This window comes from Ovis canadensis, chromosome 17 (genome assembly GCF_042477335.2).
Source record: "Ovis canadensis isolate MfBH-ARS-UI-01 breed Bighorn chromosome 17, ARS-UI_OviCan_v2, whole genome shotgun sequence".
In the NCBI taxonomy this organism is placed as follows: domain Eukaryota; kingdom Metazoa; phylum Chordata; class Mammalia; order Artiodactyla; family Bovidae; genus Ovis; species Ovis canadensis.
Window position 1 is genome coordinate 73,363,356 of NC_091261.1, and position 6,171 is coordinate 73,369,526.

Genomic DNA, 6,171 nt, shown 5'->3' on the forward strand with positions numbered 1-6,171 from the left:
ACCCTACTGGACTCAAAAGTAGATGCTGCTTCCCTCCCCAGAAGCGAGCGAGTTCAGTTCAGGCAAAGCGCCCAGGTTCTGAATCTCGTGGCTGGCAACTGGCAATTATGTTCCTTGCGTGTTGGTACCTTTTAGGTAGTGGCTGAATAGTCATTTTTCAGGCCAGAGGACCAGACGCGGGTTTGTCAGTGCAGTTCCGGAAACTGGACTTGCTCTTGTGAATGGAGTCCATCGTGGTCTCACATTTTCTGATTCTGTGAAATCATCCCCCTCTTTAATGAAGTCCTCTTGGAAGAGGAGGGAATGGGTCTCCTTTACTGACATGACTCTGACAAGCAAATCAATTTGTTCCATTTGTTTCCTCTTTGAAAACAGCAATCCTCGAGCATTACATAATCTAATCTTCATGCCTCGCCGGTTTGTTCTGTCCTCCTGAGGAATTGGCAGATGGTGCCAACGCAGAGACCCGCACACATGCCTCGCGAGCCTCATGGTAACCGGAGAGTTGCTCACGGTGTCTGTCTGTTTGCTGTGGGGTCCCTTGCTGGCATTTGTTTCCCTGGCTCAGTCTGCTCTTTAGCATTCCTCAGGCACCGCTGGCTTCTTGCCTGGGGCTCTCATTCCAAGATTAATTGGAAATACTGAAAGCAGATAAAAAGAGAACAGAAAGTGAAGTTGCCAGGGCAGAGACTTTGCCGCATCTCTTCTAAACGCCCTCCTCCATTAACGTCTGAAGCATCTTTGGCAATTTTAGCTCCAGACCTTCCTCACCCAGCCTGGTCCCCGGTCCATCCTTGTTGCTGGGTTACACATAGCCTGGGGATAGGGCTGGCTGTGTCAGAGTGCAGGAGAACAGAGATCTGCTTGATAAAGTCTCTGAAATTCTTTTTCTCTCTCTCTTGCTCCAATGAGTCACATACCTTCAGGAATGATTGTTCCCCAGATAGGGCAGTTGCCTGGATCCGCCTTCAGGTCAGTGATGTCATCTTTGCTTAAGGAAAATTATCTCAGCACTCTGTAAGGGAAGGAGCTTCCCAGCAAGGCCCTGTCAGCGAAACCACAATGTTCCGATGTCCAGGCAAAGATGCTGCCCATGTAGCTCATCTAAAAGGGAACAAAGGCTTCTCAAGCAGCCTGTGGTGGGTACAGTTCTGCTGATATTAATACTTAGGACCGGAAATGAGCTGATATGCTCCAGTTGTGAAAATACTGAAATACTTCCATATCAGTTGGTAAATAGTTCTACCTCTGCGTTTCCAAGTGCCTCACATCCTTCTGCTAATTTTTAAGTCTGTTGAGAGGCTGTTATTTTAGGAGATTGCATGAGCAAGCTCTGTCTTTCCATGCAGCACTGTGAGTGGCCATTGCTACTTCGTTTTCAACCGTGCAGAACCAGGAGGTCTGCTCGGGTGTCGAGCCAGGCTCGACTCCAAGTGCCGCAGATGTAACCGCCCTGCTCACAGACCGCACTGTTGGCTGATTCGAATTTTGGATGGAACCTCCAGGCAATTAAAGCATAGAACCCTCCTGCCTGCGGCAAAAACATGCCTGGTCCTTAAAAGGTCACATGTACCTTTATGCTGGCTGGTCACTCAGGATCCAGGCTGCACATACAGACGACAGACACGATCTGTCTGATGGAGGAAAACAAAGCAAACCATGTGGAATCTTCTTCAGCTCCATTTCCCCACCACTGAGTCCAAACAGAGGGAACTAATTTCTCTAAAAACAACAAATGTTTTGCTGCTTTCAATTTGTGACTCGTTCACTCAATGTCAGGTGCGCACCTATGGTGCTATTATGTGTCGGCCACCTTACTAGATGCTCGATATCCAGTAGTGAATAAAACCCTGTCTCTGCTTTCATGGAACACACAGTCTAGTCGGGGAGACAGATAATAAAGGAGGCCAGCATGGTTGGAATGCACACTCCGTATACAACACACCAGAAATCACCATTGCATCCATACGGTTTCCATCAGCTGAAATGCAGCCCGTGTTGTAGGTCATCTCAACATGGGCTGCATTTCAGCTGATGGAAACTGTATGGATGCAATGGTGATTTCCGGTGTGTTGTATATGGAGTGTATGTGTCTGCGCTGTGTAGGGGTGGGCCAGGGGTTTGTGGCAATCGTATTAAAGGAATAACACATGGCAGGGCGAGGGTGGGGGGTGAGATCACTTCCTGTATCCAGTCAAGATCTCAGAGAGGCTGAGAACTGCTTTGGGTTAGGGGAAGACAAAGAGGAATGCTCTGAATAAGAATGTTGGTGATGATATGTTAATACTTGGAGATCAGATAGGCTGTCCTTAAAAGAAAATGGTAACCTCTGACCAGTCATCTGTTCAGTTCAGTTCAGTTGCTCAGTTGTGTCCGACTCTTTGCGACCCCATGAATTCCCCTCATCTATGCTTTTTATCTCCTTTGCCCTTGAAACAAGGGAACAAGTAAACAAAGAATCTGCTAGCTAGGAGGAGGGGTACAAACAAACTGCACCCCCAAAACCATGCATGGCTAATGGCCTACATAGGAATCAGTTGGTGAAAACCCTGGCCTCACCGTCAGAGCCTCTTCCAATGGAATTCAGTCCCCACTATTTTGAAAATCATAATTCGTGTCCCTAAGACAGTCTGGTAGTTGGTTCTACTTGTCAGTGTTAATTATTTTTGCTCTGTCTGTCCTGCTTGCTTGATTTTTCTCTGTATTGAGTTATAATTTATACACAGCAGGAAGTCTAGTTTCAAACGTACAGTTCAGTTCTGCATATATATTCTTATAATCCACATCCCTTTTCATTTTATTTTAAAAATCTTGGAATCCTCTTAAGTGATGAACATTCGGGTGCAAAGGCAGATATCCGAAAAGGAATCCCCTATTCAGTTCACTGACTGTCCCTTCCCCGCTGACCTCTTGAAAAAAAAATTCTCATCTAATCCTTTCTCGAGTTCTCCAATCACCACAGAGGACTTAAAGCCATAAGAACATTTTGTAATCCCAGCTTTCTGAAACCTAACAGAGAGATTTTGTCATCTGAAAACAAGGGAGAGATTAAGTACAAAATTTGATTCTGACAGTGGCAGAAACGAGCCAGCTCGACAGGAAACGTCAGGGGAATTAATCCGAGCACCGCTGTCCACCTTTTTCATGACTCTCAACGTAAGTTCTGGTCAGGACAGAACAGTTTTTAAAGGAGTTTGCTACAGGGACATGACATCATCAGACTGAGGCATTTTAAATGAGAAATCCATGTACATTTAAAAAACTTTGCCCTTAATCCTGCCTTACTCCTCTGAATGCATGCTGCTAGAAATGAGACACCAAGACAGCTAAACACACTGTTCTCTCTACAGTAATGTGGTCCCAGACCCATCTCTTTTTAACTGTCCTTTTGTCTTTCCAGCACTCCACAACAGCTCTTCTTTTGTATAACTTTCATCAAAGGTTATGCAGTCAAATAACACAACATATAATTAGTTAATAATTGCAATTTGTATAACATTTAAAGGCAAGTGAGAGGCTTTATGTGACAATGCTTTTAAAGCTATAAAAGTATGTATAATCCAAAAGGATTATTTAAACAATTATTTCTACATGGCAGGATACTTTGCAGTAACTATACTCCCATTAATGCAAAAAAACAGAGAGGAAAGCCATTCTTATTTTCTACATCTAGAACTTGCCATGTCTTAACAGTGACATTTCTGAAATATTTCCTGAATCTGACCCAGAGTCTACTTTTAGTTGTTATTACCTTCGCATCAGACTCACAACCCATAAGGAAAGGCACCATGTTCCCTTAATTACTGCTCTGTTTCCAGTGCCTAGCACATGGCGGGGACTTGAACATTTATGTTAAAGAAGTGGACCTAATTTCCTGCTTGGTCCTGCCTTCAGTGTCCTTTTAGTCTATTCCACAATGCATCATCGTTTTCTTCAAAAACACAGTTCTGCTTATGTCCTATATGCATGCATAAAACCGTCAAGGCATCTGTCTTGTCTGTAGAATAAAGGACAGATTCTTGGCTATATCACATTCCAGAGCCTTCACAGTTTGGTCCAATCACCTTTCCAGGCCTGTCTTCTAGCCCTTACCCCTCCTCCCCACAAACCATAGATAGTTCCCAAAGCCCCTCTGCAGGTTCACACTCCCAAGCCTTCACAGAAGCTGTCCCCCTTCCTTGGAATGACCTTCCTTTTACCTTCCTTATTCACCTGGTGGAATTTCACTTCTTCAAAACGCAGCTCAAATGTCACCTTCTCCGATGCTTCTCCTTAAGGGTTCTGCTTGGTGCTCCCGCATAACCTAGCTTGTCCTGCCCTTAACGCAAGTTTCCCTTGATATTATAGCAGGGTTTATCCTTTTTTTTTTGTTTGTTTTTGCTTTTGTGTGTGTGCAAATTCCTGGAGAGCAGGAACCGAAGCTTACCGTGATTCTTTATGAATCTCCTGACTCTGACCGCCCCTTCCTGCCTCCCCCATTTTCGGCCTAGTCCAAGCCACCCTGCTCCCTCACCTGCTCCACACGACAGCACCTTGCCGGCTCACGCTGCTGTGTCTCCATCTGGGCAGCGGACTTGCTGCGAAGCCACCAATGCTCCTCGAACAACCAGGTGCCTCGTCTCTGCCACAAACCTGCTAGCGGTTTCCCTCGATACTTAAAAACTCCCAAAGCCCTGGGCTCTCCGGCCCCTGCCTTCCTCTCCAGTTTCATCTCTATCGCTCTCCTTTTTGCTCACCCCAGCCGCACTTGTCTCTGCTTCTCTGGGAAGTGCCAAGTCATTCCCTCTTTGGGACTTTCTTTCTTTCTTTTTTAACTTTTTGGCCACATCATGAGGCATGTAAGATCTTAGTTCTCTGACCAGGGATCGAACTCTCACCCCTGCATTGGAAGCTTGAATCTTAACCACTGGACCATGAGGGAAGTCCCCCTTCTTGGGACTTTTGACCTGTCTCCTCTCTGCCAGAAAACTGCCAGGGATATATATATCCCTGGCTTACTCCCTTACTTCACTTCGATCTCTGCTCAAACATCCCCTCCTTAGAAAGCGCCTTCCTAACACAGTCTAAGGTAGCACCCTCCATTAAGTCTTCCTCTCCTACCCGCTTTATATCTCTTCACAGCACCGAACGCCACCAGTTGGTCACCGTTACTTATCTGTGCATCTCCAGTTGTCCATCTGTTGCTAGGGACAGAGAGTTTTTGTTTACCACCGTGTCCCTGGTACCTAACATGGTGCCTGGCAAACAGCAGGCACTCAAGTGTTTGTGGAATGAGTGGATGAATCTTTATATCCCAGGTGACTAACACAGCACCTGGTTCTAGAAGGATTTGTCAAGTTAATGTCCAAATTAACACATTTGACAAATGAAATGGCATCTGGGCCTATATCCAGGATAATCTAGGATCTGAGGGCAAGTGTTTCATCCACTTGTCCTATGAACATAATCTTAATTTGTTTTATTTAAGATCATAAGTGATGTAACCAGAGTCTTCACTTTTTCAGAAACTGGTCGCTAACAGAGGTCTTGCCCAAGAATACTGAGGGAATTTCAGAAAGCTCATCAAGAGGGGGCACAGTGGGGATTTAGAATACCCTTCAGCCCACTGCTTTCAGAAGCTCTGGAAGGATTCGGATAAGGTACTTTATCTCCTGTGATTTATCCAGAATGGACATTGGTTGTTAATCCTGCCCAACACTGATTACTCTGAGGGCTGGAACAGGTAAGACACTGACTGATCTGGGACTCCGAGAGAGTGGACGTGCCAATGAGGCACCCCAGCCTGCCTCTGCATTTGTGCTCCAGGAACCTGATGGTTTTGATGTGGCAATTCAGGCCCTCAGAGTAGGTGAAAGTGAACAGTGAAAGTGCTAGTCGCTCATTCATGTCCCACTCTGCGACCCCGTGGATTGTAGCAGGCCAGGTTCCTCTGTCAGTGGGATTGGCTGTGGGGAACAGTTTGCTGGAGCACAAAAGGAATTTCCCTTGTTCACCTTGGCTTCTGGGCAAGGTGTTTTTCCCATCCTGTTTTTCTTAAATCCTTGCATATGGAATGATGTTTGCATAGGCAGAGAGGGGTGAACCCTCAGCAGGAGTGAAGTGTAGCTTATTGGCAATCTGTCCATCTATCCTTCTGTGGAGTCGAAGCTGTGATCAGACTTGCCCTGTTCT